Raw genomic sequence first — 22,365 nt, 5'->3', positions numbered from 1 at the left:
TTGTAGCTTTGTACCAGACTTGTGATGGACAAATTCACACCATCACATAATCACACGTAATAAATGCATAGAAATGAATTAATAACATTAAAATAACAAAAGGACTGAATTACTCATTCGTCATTCACCAGGTTTCATTTTGTTCATTTTGTTTTCCAATTCATTTCATTCGACAGTTCTACCTCTTAATCCCTAATCCCTCGAAATCCTTCAATCTGGACACTAGAGACGAAGAAGTCATTCACCTTTCATAAACCCTTCGGTCTAAGGTTTGTTTTTTGTTAAATTTATTCTTGAATTGTTGTAATTTTTCTTATGAAATGGTTTAATTGTTGTATAAATGGTTGTAATTAAGTAATGGATTTGTTATATGATTGTGAAAATTTTTAGATCGTATAATTGTGCCCAAATTGACGAAGACTACTGTTTCTGAGTTGTAATTTTTCATATGAAGTGGCTTGATTTTTTATTTTCATATGGGTATTAATGAAATCATTAATATTGGAAAAACCCAATTGAAATTAGAATAATAGATTGAAATTGTTGAAAGAATTGGGGAATCTAGGATTGTAAAGTATAAGACTTTGTTGAATATGCATTGTAGCTACTCTAATAGGGCTGGTAAACTTATCTATTGATACTCTGTTTGTCTCTTTGAATCAAGCCTTGGTTATTTTAGTGTTATATGCATTTGTTTTAAGTTTCTTCACTTGCAAATTTTATTGGTTTTCGGTTGAAGTTTTGGTAGTGATGGGTCATTTCAGTGTTATACCGATGCCAATTTTGTTTGTGTTTTCGGTACCATTACTTTGAACGTGTATTGTTCTTGAACAAATCATCATTTGAACAAATCATCATTTGAACAAATATGTAAAGAGATTAAACTTCATCAGTTCCCGAAGCTTTTTATTTTCTTCTAATCGTGATGCTCTATTTCTTAATTGTATATGTGCTATATACACTGCAGATTGATACAAATTCATATGTTTTATCCAAATTTCATTTCAAGTTCTCATTTGTTGGTTTGGAGGCACTTTCAGTATCAGCCACATGCATCTGCTTCATTGTTTTTTAGGACATTTGTCTCTATAGTATACTTCCTCCATTCTTTTTTACTTAACTCGCTTTGACTTTTACTTTATTCATCACCCATTCTTTGACCATCTTTTGTGAATAATATGTGGAAAAACATATTCATGTGTGATCTTTTTGAATTCGTCTAAATAAGTACTAATTTGGGTAAAAAATACCTAGGCCACTTGGTCCAATCATAAGGAGACACGTGTCACCCCAGGAGAGATCCAAAAAGGACCAATCACTAGTTAACACGTGGTACTCTCAATCATCAGGGAAAAAGGCGGCCTTCAAAGGCCCAAAGCGGCGCAACCCATTTACCTAGGTTGATGACCTAGAAAAGGGGGCACTAATTCCCATGACCCTATAAATAGGGACATTTACCCCAATTTGGGGACACATTCATTTATTACATCACACTCAATTCTCTCACATCAGATTGGAGAAAACACTAGATCTTGGGATCCAAGAAGATACTTTTACTTTCCGCACATTTACTTCACTTCGATCGTTTCTAACTTGATTGTCGGAAGTGGAACTCCGAACCCCCAAAGCTTCCGTTTGTTTGCAGATACGGCCGACAAGGACCTAGACTTAGTGATATAATTCTCCCGCAGGACATCCAAAAAACCCCCAAAACATTTAGCGCTGTATGTGGGGAGAGTACCTCTAAGATGGTTTCTCTAGAGACTGTATCGTCTCCTAAGGACAAACGTTCAGAAGCAAAGGTCCATTCAGACCATGATACAGATTCTAATCTAGAGATGGATCCCTTAAAACCAGACGCAAAAAAGGCGGGTCCGAGTAAGTCAACCGGCCAGCCCCAGGCGGCAGGACAGACCGCTCACATCACCAGAGAAGAGTTCATGAAATTCATGACGAGCTTTAAAGGGGAGATGAAGGACTTGATCACCAAGAAGACGGCTGGTCCCAGCAAGGGTCAATCGGCAAAGAAGCCCAACGAGGGAAGTGATTGGTACGGGTGATCGTCAGGATGGACTATATTTTTTGCGTATGGGTTCGACTATGCAAGCGGTTTTGGTGAACGGTTCTTCTACTTCGGAGCTTTGGCATAACAGATTGGGCCATCCTTTCGAAAAAGTTGTAAAGTGGCTCCCTTTTCTTAGTAACAACCCTGGGTGCATTAATAAAGATTGTGTGGTTTGTTTCCGTGCAAAGCAACCTCGGTGCAGTTTTCCTTTAAGTACTAATAAGACGACTCGTATTTTCGAGTTAGTTCATTGTGATCTTTGGGGTCCTTATGACCAAGTTTCCTCTTGTGGTGCTAGATACTTTCTTACTATTGTAGATGATTTCTCACGTGCAGTTTGGGTTTATTTGTTGATTGATAAAAATGAGGTCTTTCGTATGTTTATGTCCTTTATTGCTATGATAGATCGTCAATTTGATCAAAAATTAAAAATTGTGCGTAGTGATCATGGTACGGAGTTTAATTGTTTAATTGATTATTTTGATGCAAACGGTATATTGTTTCAAAAGTCATGTGTTGGCACTCCTCAACAAAATGGGAGGGTAGAACGAAAACATAAACACATACTTAATGTTGCTAGAGCTTTGAGATTTCAGGCCGGTTTACCCATTAAGTTTTGGGGTGAATGTGTTTTAACCGCAGCTCATGTCATTAATAGGACACCGTCTAGCATTTTAAACAAACGTACCTCGTATGAAATTTTGTTTGGCCAACCACCATCGTTTGATGGATTGCGTGTGTTTGGATGCTTGTGCTTTGCCCATAATCAATGTGCAAAGGGGGACAAATTTGCTAGTTAGTCTAGGAAGTGTATCTTTGTTGGCTATCCATTCGGCTCAAAGAGGTGGCATCTCTATGATTTAGACTCCAACAAACTTTTTGTATCTCGTGATGCACGGTTCTTTGAGAATGTTTTCCCAAACTTACAATCGGAGGTCACTAATTTTGTGCCTCACAATGACCAATCTAATATGGAACTGATTCCGGATTTTTGTGACTATGGTGAGTATGAAGTTGAGCAAATGGAGGCTCCCACATCCACAGACTTTCCTGTTGCGCAGCCTCCTCCGCAGCCAGGCCGTGGCGTGGAGCAGCACCCCACAGGCAGCCCGCGGCCCCTACTGCCACCCGCGGCCCCTACTGCCACCCGCGGCCCCTACTGCCACCCCTGGACAACACTACATCCGCAGCGCCCAATCCTCAACTGCGGCAAGATGTCGCTGTTTTTGCTGCGCCAGCCACTGAACCGGTGCAACAAGAGCCTACTAGCACTACTCACGACAGTTTGGGTCGTGGTCATAGGGAGAAAATTCCCAACAGTAGGTATCGTGATTTTATTACTCATACGGTCATCGAGCATAGTCCATCTCCCAATCCGCCTTCGCTCACACCTCCCTTAGGTACGCCTTATCCTATAGCACATTATGTTAGTTGTGACAAATTTTCTGCAAAACATCGTAATTTCATTGCAGCTCTTACAGCAGGGAAGGAACCTAGGTCCTTCAAAGAGGCAATTACAGACACAGGGTGGTGTCGAGCTATGCAAGATGAAATATGTGGCCTTGAGAACAACGACACGTGGGTCATGGAACGTCTCCCACCTGGTAAGAAAGCCTTAGGCAGCAAGTGGGTTTACAAGATTAAACACAAGTTCGATGGCAGTATTGAAAGGCTAAAAATCTCATTTAGTAGTTTTTGGCAATCATCAGGTTAGGGGGATTGATTATGATGAAGCATTTGCCCCGGTGGAAAAGATGGTTACAGTTCGGGCTCTCTTAGCCATAGCGGTTGCAAAGAATTGGGAGATACATCAAATGGATGTACACAACGCGCTTTTGCATGGTGATCTCGATGAGGAGGTTTATATGAAGCTTCCACTGGGATTTCACTCAGAATCTTCCGGCATGGTGTGTCGTTTGAAGAAATCTTTGTACGGGCTAAAACAAGCTCCAAGTTGCTGGTTTGCGAAATTGGTAACCGCTTTAAAACGATATGGTTTTATTCAATCATACTCAGATTATTCTTTGTTTACATACACTAACAAAATAGTTCAGTTGAATATATTAGTGTATGTGGATGATTTAGTAATTTCGGGAAATAATTCTGAGTCTATAAACTTGTTTAAAGACTACCTACATTGTTTAATATGAAAGATCTTGGAGTTTTGAAGTACTTCCTAGGTATTGAGGTAGCCCGTAGCTCGACAGGTTTATTCTCATCCCAAAGAAAGTATGCGTTGGATATTGTGAATGACTGCAAGCCCGCGTCATCTCCTATCAAGCAAAACCACCAGCTAGCTAGAGCTTCCGGACCTATTCTGGCTAATGTTGAATCATACCGGCGGTTAGTAGGTCGTCTTATCTATTTGGCTGTCACTCGACCAGATTTGTCTTATGCAGTCCATATATTATCTCAATTTATGCACGAGCCTCGGTAAGAGCATTTGGACGGAGCCATGCATGCGAGCGGTACTTAAAAGGTACTCCGGGTCAGGGTATATTACTTTGGTCAGACTGTGATTTATCTCTGAAAGGTTGGTGTGACTCAGATTGGGCAGCCCTCTTTCACGTCGTTCCCTCATTGGTTGGTTGGTATTTTTGGGAGGAAGACTAAGAAACAACATACTGTTTCTACCTCGTCTGCCGAAGCCGAGTATCGGTCCATGGCCGCAATAACCTGTGAAATGAAGTGGTTAAAGGGTCTTTTGTTAAGCTTAGGTGTACATCATCCTAAGGCAATTCCTCTTTATTGTGACAGTCAATCGGCATTACACATCGCTCAGAACTCGATATTTCATGAAAGTACCAAACACATTGAGGTCGATTGTATTTTTTATGGCATGGTTTTCGCGATGGGATAATTGCTCCATCTTATGTTCCAACTACGGAGTAGCTCGCTGATATATTTACTAAGGCATTGGGGAGGAAACAATTGGATTATCTCGTTCGCAAGTTGGGCGTTATTGATGTTCACGCTCCAACTTGAGAGGGAGTAATACGATAAACTTGGGTATCAAGATATCAAGAAGATAGAGTTGTAGGAGATATAAGATAATATTTTGTTAGTTGTTAGCATATATTATATTTGAGAGTATAGCATGTATATAAATATCTCCTTATACATTCAAGGAAGAAATCAAGAAAAATCATAAAGTATTTTCCGCTGTGTATCTCTTAGCAATTATTGATCAGTATTAGTAAATTTAGAAAACTGAATTTTTGATATTTCAAACCTGAAACGATCTTCGGATGAAGTGTAAGGATATATATGGTCGATTGCTACACTGATCAAAAAGAAAATATTCAGACAATAGCAGTACTTATCTTTGAATCTAGAGTTTTACTTTAAAAAGACTCTAATTTATTAAGCTACTTGGCACTTAACTATTCGGATTCATCTTAAGCGTATTGGAGGGCTGAATACTTTGTAAGATGTTCTTCCCATTGTGTTGGTGCAGAATAGTTGTGGGCCAACTTATTGATTTCGGTGCATTTTTCAGTGAATTTGCCAAAGTTAGTGTAGAGTCATACTTCACGAAATAATTCTAATTGTGATAACTCTTTAAATGTTTCTTATAATATATGAAGAAAGAAAAAAAAAAATTTCAAAAACACAGAAGTAGATAAAAGTAAAAGAAAAGCTTAAAATTTTAATATATTTGTATGAAATCTTTGATCATTACAATATATATTAGTATAAGTATCCTTGATATTTTTATTTTGTGTAGTGTATTTAGAGATTTGGTTGATAGAGTATATCAATAAATAATAAATTACGACAAAAAATTAATAATAATAATAATAATAATATTAAATAAAAAAAAAAAGAGTCGAGGAGCAAAGTTCCTCTGTGTTGGCATTATTATTATTATTATTATTATTATTATTATTATAGAATGTGATCTTTTATATGATTTGTCTTGATGTGTATGCAAAAAAATCTGAAGCTATAATTTTGTGATGGTGTAGCGTTATGAAACATAACGCATATTTTTGATGAGCTTAATCCTAACACCATGAATTTCAAAGTCAAAGTTAAAGTGATTGAGAAGGGAAGGCAGAGGTTGTATTCAAATGCTAGATCAACTATTTATCAACTTATGTATCTTGTTGATGATAAGGTATTTTATGCTTTTAAATTAAATTCTTCCTTATATTATTATTATTATTATTATTATTATTATTATATATATATATATATATATATATATATATATATATATATATATATATATATATATATGATGGTTTACATAGTCTATGGAGATTGAATCTTGCATAATTTTAAAGGTTAGATATATAAATAAATTATAAAATACAAATACAACAATAAAACGTTGTCTGTTAAAAAATAAGGTTATTATAAATTAATAAAGAAATGTTATTGATATAATTACGCATGGTCTTCTTCGTAAGGATATTCATCCTCTACCTCGGCCTAGATATTCATTAGATTTCGGCTCGGTATCTGTCATATTCTCGTTTATTAGGATCTCCAGTTCTCCACGTTGTTCGTTAATTGTAAACTACCTCAAAACTGTAAATGTGATCTCTGTACTTTTGTACTTTGTATGTATTGATGACTTTCTTCTGTATTTGATGTACACGTTTTATACATTGATTTATCCCGACTTTACATCATATTCTTGCTCGGTTTTAGGCTCTTTAGAGCAGTTTCTCGCTAACAATCTCTTCTCTAGTGTGTTCGATGTGTTTTTGTAAGTTTTAAAGGAATTTGGAGTCTCTTGGATGATTCGGACACGTTTCTATTGTATATGGAGATGTTAGTGAAGCAAGGATGGAGAGCCAAGCTAAGAACGAGCTATAAAGCATTTAACCCTGCTATGCCCAGTAAGGCCATGCCTGCTCGGTTGCACCGGGCATAGAAGGGTTGCTGTGAGCTGCTAATTACGAAGAATTAAAGCAAGCTAAGCCATTTATCCCACGCGCCCGATCGGGTTATGTGTGCCCGGTTGGATCGGGCGCGTGGTGGTTGAAGCAGCTACGAAGATACGAAGCAGAGCAGGCAGCATTTGAAGAGTGTGCCTCGCGCCTGATCGGGCAGCCATTGCCCGGTTGGATCGAGCGCCAAGGAGAAGGTCACGACGGAAGCAGTGTAGCATTGAAGTTCCACCTGCCCGATCGGGTGGTTCTCGCCCGGTTAAACCGGGCACAGTTATGCGGAAGTCCACTACTAGAAAACAGCTGATTTACAAGGGAAATATTCCATCGGTAACCCTTAAAAATCCGTCGGAAAGTCCAGTTTCCGACAGAATTCCGTCGGAACACGCTGTCGGAAACCCCTTTGTAGGAAATTTGGGTTATACCGAGGGATTTTCCGTCGGAAACTTCCTTACCGACGGAATTTTCGACGGATTTTAGTTTCTCGGAACCTTAGTTTGACCAGAATTGGAGGTCCGTCGCAACCTTCCGACGGAATAAAATCCCTCGGAATATTCCCCTGTTCCGACGGAAATTTCCGTCGGAAGGCCCCACCTTTCCAAGGGAATTTTCCGTCGGAAGTGGGGAATGTTACGAGGGATTTATTCCGTCGGAAGCTTCCCTTTTCCGAGGGATTATAATTCCGTCGGAAGATCCCCTTTTCCGAGGGATTATAATTCCGTCGGAAGATCTCCTTTTCCGAGGGATTATAATTCCGTCGGAAGGTCTCATTTTCCGAGGGATTATAATTCTGTCGGAACTTTTCTTCTTTGCGACGAAATAAATTTCTATTTTGGCTATATATTTTCCTCCCGGACAAACCTGTAATTCCTGCTTCTTATATTATATTACTTACTGAATAATTTGTGCAAATATATATATATATACTAATTCCAATGTTTACAATAAACACTAAGTTAATATAAAATTACAACTAACAAACACTAAGTTCATCAATGCTATATAATAGCGCGAGAGCCCTGGCCAGCTCCACCAAAACCCAGGTCGTCGTCCCTGGGATCTCGAAATGGAGGTCGCACGTTGGAACATGGGTCATTGGCGTAACGACCCATCATCCTTTCTTCCAGCCTCTTCTCCATTTCTTCCATTTGGGCTTGTAGTTGGGCTTGAACTCGGGCTTCCATGTCGGCTTCCATTTGTTCCCGAAGAGCCTGGACCCTGGATTCCATCTGATCCTGCATTTGAGAAACAAAGGAGGGTGTGTACTGCATGGAAGAGGTGGAAAGTCGGCGACCTATCTGGCTGCCATAGTACATGTCAGCACTTTCGCCTAGTCCCTTCACACGTCCTTTTTTGTTCCGACCACCCACTGTCTCCCAGTACAGCTCATTCAGACTCTTCTGAGTCCTTTGAGTGCTAGCCGCCTCAACCCTCTTTTGGTAGGCCTCCTACAAGATAAACATATAAAAGGGAACAAACGAGGTAGTAAGTTATACAAATAAGCTAAACCAAATTGAGCCAACTATGGCCTATATGACCTATTCTTTGCCCATTTTCTATGTTTTTGACCAAATGAACAATTTCTTTCTCTAAACATGCATATTTTAGGTATTTTAAGGGTTTCATGACTTGAAATCATAAAAAACTACAAGTCTCTAAGGTTTGGGACGCATTTTTAGCCAAATGGAGCCAACTATGGCCTGTATGACCTATTCTTTGCCCATTTTCTATGTTTTTGACCAAATGAACAATTTCTTTCTCTAAACATTCATATTTTAGGTATTGTAAGGGGTTCATGACTTGAAATCACAAAAAACTACAAGTCCCTAAGGTTTAGGACGCATTTTTAGTCAAATGGAGCCAACTATGGCCTGTATGACCTATTCTTTGCCCATTTTCTATGTTTTTGACCAAATGAACTATTTTTTTCTCTAAACATCTCTATTACAGGTAGTCTAAGGGGTAAATGCCTTGAAATGCCAAAAAAATACAACTCCCTAAGGTTTGGGACGCATTTTGGAGCCAAATCGAGCCAACTATGGCCTATATGACCTATAATTTGCCCATTTTCTATGTTTTTGACCAAATGACCTATTTCTTTCTCATAACATGTCTATTATAGGTATTCTAAGGGGTTTATGACTTGAAATCACAAATGACTACAAGTCCCTACGTTTTGGGACGCATTTGGAGCCAAATTGAACCAACTATGAAGTATATGACCTATAATTTACCCATTTACTACGTTTTCGACCAAATGACCTATTTCTTTCTCATAACATGTCTATTATAGGTATTCTAAGGGTTTCATGACTTGAAATCACAAAAAACTACAAGTCCCTACGTTTTGGGACGCATTTGGAGCCAAATTGAACCAACTATGAAGTATATGACCTATTATTTACCCATTTACTACGTTTTCGACCAAATGACCTATTTCTTTCTCATAACATGTCTATTATAGGTATTCTAAGGGGTTCATGACTTGAAATCACAAAAAACTACAAGTCCCTACGTTTTGGGACGCATTTGGAGCAAAATTGAACCAACTATGATGTATATGACCTATTATTTACCCATTTACTATGTTTTCGACCAAATGACCTGTTTCTTTCTCTAAACATGCATATTTTAGGTATTGTAAGGGGTTCATGACTTGAAATCAAAAATAACTACAACTCTCTAAGGTTTGGGACGCATTTGGAGCCAAATTGAACCAACTATGGCCTATATGACCTATTCCTTGCCCATTTACTACTTTTTCGACCAAATGAACTATTTCTTTATCTACACCTATTCATGAATAATGAACCAAGGAAAAAAGTTTAGGGAATTTGTTACCGCAATTTGCTGAGCTGTGGGGTTTACTGGCATTGTGCCTTTCCCAGGCAGCTCCTTGAAGTGTGTCTTCAGAAACAGCTCAGAAGCTATTGGTAGCTGGCCCTTGTTCTTCGCCGCCTTTGATACAAAAAAATAGGAATAATCGTTAACCATGTCAAACCCTTGTTACATTGAAATACACAAATATGTCTTGTAATATAAGATATTTTTAAATAAACTTACCATCATTTTTGCATGTTGGGTAGTTGCCAACGAACCCTGAAAGTGGGTTCCTTGGACGGGATTTTCCATAAAACCGCCCCTTCTGTTCTTCTGGTTCTGCGCCGAACTCTCCTTGTAAGTTGGATCGTTAGCAACAATGTCCATCATCTGCTTGTGGAGCTCCGCACTCAACCAACTTGGCCTGGCGCCTTTCATCTTGTGCGTGATGGTGTGGAACATGTCACGCAGGCGTGTGGCTACCCTCCTCCGAAATGTGATCTTCACTAGCTCGTCCATCTGAGGTGCCCATCTGTATTGTGCCTGCAAATGATAAAATACAAAAGTTATACACAAAACTAAATCAACACAATAGCTAAAACATGTATTTACCAAGACCCAAAAATATCATACGCTGAACAAGTTCCACCAGTGTTCCTTCGTAGCTGGAGGCACTTAAGAGAAGTTCCTCCAAGGGGCTCGGTAGTATCCAGTAATCGTACCGGATACCGCACTCCGAACCTTAGGATCATCAAACCTATAACAAACGGGAAACAACAATGTTAAACAAGTTCGAAATATGTAATATAAGCCTTGTATCTGATCATCCATATCATGATATTTACTTACCACAGCGTAGTAGGGTCCAAAAACGGGAGCTGTGACTCATCTTGTGGCTCGTCCTTTGACTCATCCCGTGGCCCATCGTCTGCAGGAGTGGATGGCCCCGTCTGATCCTCACCCAAATCGGCTGCCTCCGCATCGAACATCTCCTCATCCTGGTCGTCGGTGAACAGGGCGCGGGCGGTCTCTTTCTCTTTCCCCTTTGCTTTCTTCGACGACTGCCCACTTTTTCCACCCGCCATGACTACCTGAATCAGATGTTAGTAAAATGACAAGATATTATAAATAAGGAGTGCAGTGCAACGTAATATGGCTTTTATACAAACACTAAAAAGTTTTACATAAGCCTCATTAATATTTTGATTTTACAATAAGAAGCATACGTTTAAAGGAGATAAACATTTTCTCCTATTCAGTACTCTCATCACTACTTTCACTACTAGAGTCATCACTACTATCATCTAATACTACATCGATGTCATCATCATCGTCACTATAACTAGAGCCGATACTAGATTCATCGTCTTCATCGCTTGAGATCACAAAGCCATCGTCATCGTCTTCATCATCATCATCCATAGCGTAGTCTGGAATGTCACTCGGCGGGCAAAGCGTTGCATGTAATGTTGGGGATGGTGATTGCAGAAACTCTAAGTCCACCGGAGCATCAACCACTGACCTTGCATGTGTTTGAACTCGGTCCCGTTTCAGGCTAGGGTATGATGCATAGTACACTTGAGTCACTTGGTAAGATAAAACAAATTGATCATATTTGGGGTATTTCTTAGTATGATTTACTTCGATTAGCTTGTATTGTTCGTGTATGTTCATTCCCCTACCACAATCCATCCAATTGCACTTAAACAAAATTGTCTTGTACTGTCTCTTAGGTCCCGTGTAGACAAGTTCAATTATGTCGTCTAAGATGCCGAAGTACTCTCCGCCATCCTCACTTGATACACACACCCCATAATTCATGGTGGATTTGTGCTTGCCATGGGCATGTGTATGGAAATTAAATCCACCTACAAAAATCTGGCCCCAAGTACGAACTCGCCTAAAGGGACGCATGCACAACGCTCGCAGGACATCCGAATTTGGCTTCTCTCCGACCACCTATAAAGTGGTTGAATATCAACATCAAGGTTCCTGAATTCAATGAATTGAAATGTAACATGTAAAATTCATTATTAATTCACGGTTACACCGCGTATATTACCTTGTGATGAAACCAATCAGAAATTCAGTTTCGAAATTCTCCATGACATCTTCTCTACGCAGGAAAGGTCGAGTACTAAGAATGTAGTCCTCAAACTTCCTACGAGGCCAAACACACAATGTAAATCTACAAAGTCATCATTGTAAATGATCGTAAATACGAATACACTGAATACCTAGGCCTAATATACCTTTCGTATTCGCCAAGAATGCCGGTGTTTCGTAACACGTTCAAATGTGCACACTCGAGTTCTTTGTCATCTAAGAACCGAGTTCTACCCTCATTTGACACACGACCACTGTCCTCTTTGAACAACTCTGGTATTTCAGCGTCGTCCGATGTGGACTTAACGTCGGCATTCACATTTCGACCAAGATCTCGAGTTTTAGTGTCAAATGTCGACTGAAAGTAATTGAAGCAGAAGTTTGCTATCTCTTCAGTGAGATAAGCATTGCATATGGACCCTTCAACTCGAGCCTTGTTCCCAATTTTCCGTTTCAAATGATTGAGGAACCTGCAATTACAGTTGTTATGTAACTGTATGAACAATTGATTATGATGTAAAATAAAGGATGTGAAATAAGGGTATTTGATTTACCTTTCGAAGGGATACATCCACCTGTATTGTACAGGACCACATAACTTCCCCTCGTACGGCAAATGTGTAGGAAAATGCTGCATGGAGTTAAAGAATGCAGGAGGGAAGATCTTCTCAAGCTTGCAGAGGATCTCAGGTATGTTTTTCTCCAATCGCTCCATGTCACTAACTGATGTTGTATAGCAACACAAGTCGCGGAAGAATTGGCTGCTCTTTGTAATTGCATTCCAAATATGGCCAGGCAGCAATTCCCTTAAAGCTGTGGGCAACATCCTCTCCATGAACACGTGACAGTCATGGCTTTTCATTCCATAGAGCTTACACGCTTGCAAATCTACGCATCTGCTCAAATTGGAGGCGTAACCATCAGGGAACCGCAGCTGTTTAACCCACTCACACAAAACTTTTCTCTGAGCCTTGTCAAGAGCGAATGGAGCCTTTGGCATTACCTCTTTTCCTCTATCATCCTCTTGAAGATGAAGCTGGGGACGTTTACAAAATTTAGCAATGTCATTCCGAGCTGAAGGGGTGCCACACGTAAGCTTTTTCACATCCATTACAGTGTGAATTAACTGATCAAAGAAGTTCTTCTCGATGTGCATGACATCTAAATTGTGACGAATGAGGAGATGCTTCCAATATGGGAGCTCCCACAAGGTGCTTTGCTTGAACCACCCCTTCTTTTAATTTTTCAGCCTTTTAATTGAATCGGGTCCATCTGTAGCCTTCGGAAGGTCCTTAACACATTCCCACAGCTCCTCTCCTGACATGATGTGTGGAGGGGCTCCTTTCTCTACTTTGTTTTTACAGAATGCTGTTTTACTGTTCCGAAAAGGGTGATCTGTCGGCAGGAATTGTCGCTGGCAATCAAACCAAGAAACTTTACCACCATGTTCAAGCCTAAATGCTTTGGTCTTCTCCATGCAATGTGGACAAGCTTTCTTACCAGTCGTGGCCCAACCAGACAACATGCCATAAGCCGAAAAGTCACTAACGGTCCATAGGATGGCTGCTCGAAGATTGAAATTCTGTTTCTTCGAAATATCATAAGTAGCCGCGCCGACTTTCCACAACAGTTTCAACTCCTCTATCAACGGTTGCATGTAAATATCCAAGTTTCCCTTAGGGTTTTTAGGACCAGGAACGAGCAACGAAAGGAACATGAATTGTCTTTTCATGCATATTGAGGGAGGCAAGTTATAAGGGGTCAAAATGACAGGCCAACAAGAATATTGACCCCCAAACTTACCATGAGGAGCAAAACCATCTGTACACAAGCCAAGTCTCACATTACGAGGCTCAGAAGCAAACTCTGGAAACCAACAATCGAGGTGCTTCCAAGCTGCGCTGTCACTAGGGTGTGCCAATGTGCCTTGAACTCTGAGATTTTTCGAATGCCATGTCATTTCCTCCGAAATGTTCTTCGTTGCAAATAGTCTTTGCAACCTGGGTGTGATCGGGAAATAAAATAGAACATTCAAAGGCACTAGGCTACCTTTGGAAGTCTGCTTGTATCGGTCGCTGTCACACACCCTGCATTCAGACAACTGAGCATCATCCTTCCAAAACAACATACACCCTTTTGGGCACGCATGAATCTTTTGATGGGACAGTTCCAACCCCTTCACAATCTTCTTCACCTCGTAGAAAGTGTCGGCCATATGATTGTTGTTCGGAATCGCCTCACTTAGCAAAGAAGCAAACCCATCAACACATCTGTAAGGCAAATTATACTCACATTTGAGACTAGTGATTCTAGCGGCCATCTCTAACATAGACAAAGAACTCCCTTCGTATAATGGCCTTTCAGAAGCCTTCAACAAATCCAGAAAATGCTTAGCAATTGCATTAGGCTCCTCCTCTGATGAAACACTAGCCTCCTCGGAATGCCCCTGATCTTGACTATGACCAAAAGCATCCAAAACCATGTCATGATATTCATTGGACCGCCGTTCAAGAACTCCCGGATACCCCTCCCCTTGACACATCCACACATAGTAGTTAGGTACGAAACCCTTGTCATACAGATGAATTTTAACCGTATACGCATTCCAAAGGCGTTTGTTCTTACATTTAACACATGAACACCTAACCTCATCCGGATTACTACTCTCGGGATGATCTCTGACGTACTGAATGAATTCATCAACTCCTTTCACGAAATCTGGATTAATACTTTGCCCAATTGTCCTTTTATACATCCAGCTACGTTCTCTTCGTTTCGTAATTACAACTTCTACACAGCTCACGCATATGTACAATCACATTAGTCATGAACGGTATTTCGCAGTCATTATCCACCACAGCGTTATGGAAATGCAAATGAGATTTGAAATGCTTCCAAAGGGCCCTTATCACTCCAACCTAACCCATCCTTGTACGTTTATTCTCACTAGTGAATGTAACCCAGGTTTTCAATTCTATGGAAAATCCGCCAGCATTTCCCTTAGTTCTCCAAGTACACGATGTAGGCGATTATACACACCTACATATGTACCCAGAGAACACGGTAGAGAAATGCATGAAAAGGCAGGATTTTCCCTAGAATAAAAAACAAGGCTTACATTCACCACCTAAGTGAGAATAAGCGTACAAGGACAGTCCCAACCGGGGACTATTCAAGACATACTCCTAATGTGTATGCCTTGAACGGGTTTCTAGGCATATGATTATGCAAATGATTCATTTATTATAATATATATATATATATATTGCATTAAATTAAACTAACAAATATATCATAATTTATCTAAAGATAACTAACATATCATAATATCATAATATTCAAATAAACCAATCAAACAAAACCAAACTACACTAAAATTTCATTATATTAAACCAAAATAGGATACATTATATAAATTAAAGTAAACTAAGCTACAATATATTAAACTAAAGTAATGTAACATACATCATAATAAACTAAACCAAACCAACCTACATTATCATAAATTAAACAAAACTAAACAACATTATATTAAAATAAAGTAAGCTAACATACATCATATTAAGCTAAACTAAACTAAACCAACGTACATTATTATATTTAACTAAACCAAACTAAACTAACCTATTATAATACAACTACACTAAACTAACATATTACCCTAAACTATACTTAAATTAACTACACTAATCTAACATATTATAACACAAACACATTCATTTCAATAATTTCAACAAATTGAAATATAAATATAACACATTGTAAATACAATAACTAAAAACAATAATAACCTACCACATATCTACACACCATTAGGATTTAACATGCCAAGTATGTACAGAATTTATAAATTTAGTTTTAAAATAATGTCTAACCTGTAGATCTGAGTTTGTAATTGCCAAAAAACAATTCAACACACAAAACCTACAAATATTCAAATTTAACAAAAATAATTAACACCAAACAAAAGCATGAACTACATTTATGATTTAAGATTGAATAATTAACTATAAAAAAAATAAAAAAAATAAAAAACAGAAAAGCAAAGAAAAAAGCAAACAACCTGCTGGTGGCGGCGGCGGCGGCGGTGGCTGGTCGTGGTTGACTCGCCGGCAACTTCACCACTAGGTGAACACTCTCGTACACCCTAGTTCAAAGGTGGTGGTTAGGGTTTGAAGGAAAAAAATTTAAAAACAATATAAACAAACCCTTACCGGCGGCGGGGCGGCAGCGGAGGGGGCCCTGTGGCGGCGGCGGGGCGGCAGCGGGGGGCCTGCGGCGGCGGCGGCGGCTGGGTGGAGGCCTTTCTCACTCTTCCTAGTTCTCCTTCTTCCTTTCTCTTTCTCTTCCTCCTCCCTTTCTCTCTCTTCCGCTTCCTCTCTCTTCCCCTTTCTCTCTCTTCCTCTTTCTCCCTCTTCCTCCTTCTCCTTCTCCCTCTTCCTCTTTCTCTCTCTTCTTCTTCCTCTTCCTGTCGCCTTCTCTCTCTTCTTTCGTTTTTTTTAATTTCGCTTCTGTGCAGATTGCAGAACGTTATTATTTTTTTTAATTAATCGCAGCTTCTGACGGAAATATTTCCCTCCGAGGGAATATTCCGTCGAAACATCATCGAGGGAAAAAAAAATCCGTCGCAACAATTTCGACGGAATATTCCGTCGGAAGGGAACAGTTCCGACGAATTATTCCTACAAAGTCAATTTCCCTCGGAATTTTTGAATTTTCCGAGGGAATTAAAGTCCGTCGGAAGCTTTCCCTCGGAAATAAGCCTATTTCTAGTAGTGGTCGGCTTTGTTATTTTCGGATTTTTATTTCATTAAGGGTATAAATACCCCTTGTAATCATCATTAGAAAACAGTTAGTTAATTCCTTAGGTTTTATTTCTCTCTCTAGAACCCTAGTTACTTTCTTTCAAGCATTTTAATTACTTCATTAGTTTCGATTATTGATGATCAACAATTTGAGTTATTTCAATTGAAGCATCATTGGTATTCATCTATTTCTCTTCTCTTTCAATTATTATTGTTTTTAATTATATTTTCTCCATTGATTATTGTTTTAGGGATTGCTAATATGTGTGAGTAGTTTTTGTATTCCAAGATCTAGGGTAGCCCAATTGTGATTGATGCATGAATTAATTCTTTAAATTCTCTAGTAACAATTGCGATTATTTATGCTAATTTGATTGCGATTATGCCAATACTAGATTAGAGATAATTAGTATTGTTATTATTCCATAATTTTAATCACAACCAGAGTTGGGTTTTAACGGATTCGAGTAAATCAATTTAGGGTTTGAGATTCATCACGAGAGTAGTTGAATTGATAATTGGGAAGCGAAGTAAAGTGTTTAATGTCTCTAATTTGCATGATTCCATGAGAATAGGCTTGATTGTAGTTAGAGAAGTCATTGATACTCGAGAGAGGTCCTTGGTATTGATTAGGGTTTGCTTTTCCCCATGTTAATTGGATTTGTATGCTAGGGGTAGATAGATAATTGCATCGATCATAATTGTGGTGATACTTGATCTTGGATGTTTTAGTTCATTGTTTTATCACATTCTTTAGATTTATTGAGTTCTTTATATATTAGTTCTTAGAATATTTCACCATTGATTTGATACTTGCTTAGTGATTATTTGAGTCTAATTAATTCGGTGAACCTTAGTCTCTTGGGATTCGATCCTTACTTGCCCATCTACATAGTAGTGGTCTCGTTAGGTTTATTTTTGTTAGGTACGCGACACGCCTATCAGTATTGTAAGAATTAAAATTTCTTATATATATATATAGGAAGTTCCGCTGAAAACAGAGCTTATGGTGAAAACTAAAAACAAGCAATCTTAGCCATTGAATGTTCACTAGATAATCTGATGGTGTGAAACAACCCAGGGGTCAGTATATACAAAAATAAGGTAAATATATCAAGTTATATTAATTTTGATGACATTTACACCGAGGTCACTATATATAGTAATAAGGTAACTATATATAGAAATAAGGTAACTGTATCAATTTTTACAATATTTACTTAGAGGTCACTACATAAAAAATAGGGTAATTATATCAATTTTGACCATATTTACATAAAGGTCACTATATACAAAAATAAGGTAACTATATCAATATTAACCATATTTATACAGAGGCCACTATATATAAAAATAACAAAGGTCACTGTATATAAAAATAAGGTAATTATATCAATTTTGACCACATTTATATAGAAGCACTATTTACAAAAATAAGGTAACTATCATTAGATATCTCCTCCTCCTCCTCCTTGTCATCAGTTAACTTCTCCTGCTCCTCCTCCTTGTCATCAGATAACTTCTCCTACTCCTCCTCCTTGTCATCAGATAACTTATCCTGCTTCTCCTTATCATCAGATAACTTCTCCTACTGCTCCTTATCATAAGATAACTTTTAATGCTCATTAACATCTGATGCTTTCTCCAGCTGTTCCTTGTCATCTGAATCTTTCTCCTGTTGTCCTTTATCCTCTGATGTCCCTTCTCCTAATTCATTGAATTAATACAGCACCAATATAGCATAATACAAAAAATAAAAGAAAATCGAAACAAATTCACACACAAATTCTTGCAGAAAATCCAAACAAAAATTTCATTTCAACTCTCAAGATCTTCCATTGAGTGTACATTTCTCCAACTACTTTAGATTAACAGTAAACGCAAACCAAATTGGATAAAAAAAGTAAAAAATATTGACTATATAATACATTGACAACCTAATTATCATAAAAAAGATGTACAAGGAAGGGTTCCCAAGGACCCTAACCCTTGCAAATAGCACCATTGACTTAAGGGAGAACCATATTACTGTCAATGGTGCTAATACCAAGCATTCAGAGAAGGAGAGAGCCCTAGCCTGCCCATTTCTGCGAGCCTGAACAGAAGGATAGAAGACCACATAAGGATTGTTGTTCAAGCCCAGCCTTGTTACTTGTGGGTTGTAATACCCCGTATTTTTGAAAGGTATTTTCTAAATTAAAGAGTATTTAGTCTCGTATTTTCAACGTATTTTCTAACTTAAGAGTATCTCAGTTTTGGAGCCAAAATGATATTTGAATTTTGGCGCCTAAATCATTTATTTTAATTAAATGGATAAACTAAAAATTTTATAAATAGTATTTTGATTAAATAAATAATAAAACAAAACTATATTAATTAATAAAATTAGAGGAATTTTCGAATTTAAAAATCTGATTTTTGTAAATAGTATTTTTGGATTTTTCCAATAAAATCCAATTTTACTTAATATCTTGCTAAACTAATTATTTTCATGAAATAAAATTAATTTCCTAAAACTAAATAAATATCATTTTCGAATTTTACAATTAAAAATATGATTTTACTCTAAGTAAAAGTATTTTCATAAAATAAAATCAATTCCTAAACTAATGAAGCATATTTTCGGATTTTATACATTAAAAATCCGATTTTTATTAATTATTTGCTAAATTAATTATTTTTATGAAATAAAATGATTTCCTAAATTAATCAAATAATATTTTAAATTTTATATAATAAAAATGTGATTTTTATACCTTATTATAAACCAAATTTTCTGCCACCCTAATAATCTAGAAAGAAAATTGATTTATTCTTCCAAATACTTATAAACTTATTAAATCTTTAATTTTTGACAAATAAATTATTTTACAAAATCCCTAAACTAACATAATAGGTCCGAAAATATTGAGTAATATTTTGCTCAATATTTTCGGCCATTCATGGTTTTTCTACAAAGATTTTTAAATTATTTTATTAAAAATAAAATCCTTTAAATTTCTTTACTTCTATTCTTAAACCTAAAATTATTTGATTCTATGTCATACTTGCACTCCAAGCTTAAAACCTACCAAATAGAATTTCATGATCAAATAAATATTATAGCCTTCCATATATTTAAAACCCTAATTTCTATTTCTCAAAAACTTCCATAATTTATAAACCCTAAAATGCCATAAACCCATCACCTAAACACCTATAAATACCCCTTTCAAACACCCCAAGAATCACACCAAAAACCTCAAGAAATTCTCTTCTTCCTCTTCTCTTTCTCACAGTTTTTCCCCTCTCTTCCTCCTTCCCATTTTCCGGCCACCGGCGACCGCCCAACACCGGCGACCACCTGCTGCTGCCGGCGACCACCAGCAGCTGCCACCCCTGCCTGTCGCTTGCTCCTCCCTTGCCTTGGTTCCACAAGGGGTGAGCAAACCGGGTACCCGGTCAAAATTTTAGGATCCGGACCCGGAATTGGTTGGGACCGGGTCCTAAAATTTGGAACCGGTACAACCGGGTCCTAAAATTTAGGAATTGGAATTGGTTCCACCGGGTACCGGTTTCGATTCCGGGTATCGACTTAAATATATAAGTGTTGAAATATAATACAAATCATAATATTTTTTTTGGTGTATTTTTACTTTTAGCGTTTAATACTTATATTTTTATATACATTAAGCTATTTTAATTATATTAAATATTAATATTTTTTTTACTAATTAGTTACGTTCAAAATATTTTTGTTTTTTTAAATATATTTTGTACAATATATGTTTGGTAACCGGTATAGTAGAGCGGAGAGAAAAATCTAGAAGTTTTAGGGTTTTGTTTGATAGTGGGTTGAGTATTTTATAAGCAATTGGGTTAGAAATTAAAATGGGTTGTACATAACTCTTTAGTTTTTTAAAAACAAAAACAATCCACATTTTAGGATTTGGAACCGGAACCGGTTACAACCGGGTCCGAAATTTTGGACCCGATCTCGGAAACGGTGAGACCAATTCTGGGTCCGGACCTAGCAGGTCCTAACCGGTTCCGGGTCCGATACCGGGTACCCTGGATCTTTGCTCACCCCTAGGTTCCACCACCATCCTTTAATACCTCCTTTCTCTTAATCTTGTTTTATATTATTAATCATTTTTTCTAAATATTATTTCTTACACAAATTAATTTTATAAAAACAGAAAAAAATTCTTTAAATTATAAACAGAAAATTATTTTAATTAATTCATGCACATATAGGGTAGTTTAATTAAGTTGTTGCGTTTATTTGTTAGCCTTATATTAATTAAGGTTTAATTATGTGTAGGGTGTTCGTGAGTTAGAGAAGTAGTTGTGAATCGCTCGTGGTTGATCAAGGTACGTTATGTGGTTTGATACCTTCGAAAGTTGATTATGAAACTACATTTTATGATCGTATGAAATTATAATTTATTCCGTATGAAATTATATTTGTGTAAAGTACATTCCTATATTTTATGTTCCGTATGAAACTATGATTTATTATGAAATTATAAATTATTATGTTCCGTATCAAATCATATTTTATTACATTCCGTATGAAATCATGTTTTATGTTCCGTATGAATTTATGATATTATGTTCCGTATTAAATTATGAAATTATGTCGGATTGAATTTAATGTTTTGGATATAAAAATTAAAAGAGGCTTTGATTTGTGATTGGAAATTATTGGAAAAGATTTACAAGTTTATTGTGATGCAAGTATGACGGATTTTAAAAAGGAGCTTTTATGCAAATCAATCGATGTGTTATGAATCCCACTTAGGGAATAAATTAGAGAAGACTATGGACTTTGCATGACCTAGTCTTTCCTCAAGTTTGGCCTTTGATTATAAAGTAAACCACTTGGGGGGTGTGCACACTTAGTGAGGAATTGGTTTGGAATGAATCGATTGAGTTTTTTAACTTGAATTAAAAGAATTGGATTGGAAAAGTTCTATTTGAATACGGCATTAGTATTTCTTTTATAAATTAAACGTGAATGATTTAAATTATGCTTTACTTATCTTACACATGACTTACTTAGCATACTTTGCTAATACGTGCTTTTGTTTTGGCTTTGCCCTGTTTACCATTTATGGTAAATAGGTGAATATTTCAGGTGGAAATTGATTGATGCATATGGGAGTCCACGGGAATTTCACCTAGCTAGGAAAAGTTTGAGTCGTTTTATGTCACGAATTATGAACGAATTTTACTATGGTTTATTTAATAAAGAATAAAGTTTTCCACTGCAAAAGTAATTTTTTTGGTATAAGCCTTGCGTTATTACGCGACGGTAATACGCCCAAGTCTATCTCTACGGTATTTATACGTATTTTCTACAATCTACGTAGAGAGAGAATTGGGGGTGTTACATGGGCTGTAGACCTGAGAAACAGATTGATTAGAGTGCCCTTTTCAGTGCTCAAACCCTGTATAATAATTTTCAGAGTAGTCACTCCTCGCACTATCATTAGAAAAATCATCTGAAATAGAATCGCCATCCCCTACAAGGTTCCTGTCCTCCATAGGAACATCTTTTGGTTCCTCTGGCCTCACCAGATTGGCCTCCAGATCTCTGTAACGCCTATAGTTAGGCAAGCCCTTGACAACATTTGTATAATAGAAATATTCACGAGGGCCATAGAGGACCCTCATTCCCTGATTT

The 22,365-nt window shown here is 37.4% G+C and overlaps 1 long non-coding RNA gene across 1 annotated transcript; it reads left to right on the top strand.

Moving 5' to 3' along the window:
* The first annotated feature begins 85 nt into the window (after positions 1 to 85).
* On the top strand, positions 86 to 21,954 carry LOC110719335. The gene is made up of 4 exons (XR_002511069.1): positions 86 to 269; positions 6,034 to 6,185; positions 21,001 to 21,050; positions 21,804 to 21,954. It is a non-coding gene; the product is annotated as an uncharacterized LOC110719335 (long non-coding RNA).
* Positions 21,955 to 22,365: the final 411 nt, after the last annotated feature.

The sequence above is a fragment of the Chenopodium quinoa genome, unplaced genomic scaffold (genome assembly GCF_001683475.1).
Source record: "Chenopodium quinoa cultivar QQ74 unplaced genomic scaffold, ASM168347v1, whole genome shotgun sequence".
NCBI classification, from domain to species: Eukaryota; Viridiplantae; Streptophyta; class Magnoliopsida; order Caryophyllales; family Amaranthaceae; genus Chenopodium; species Chenopodium quinoa.
The sequence above is the reverse complement of the archived record's forward strand: the minus strand, read 5'-3'. Positions and strand labels throughout refer to the sequence as shown.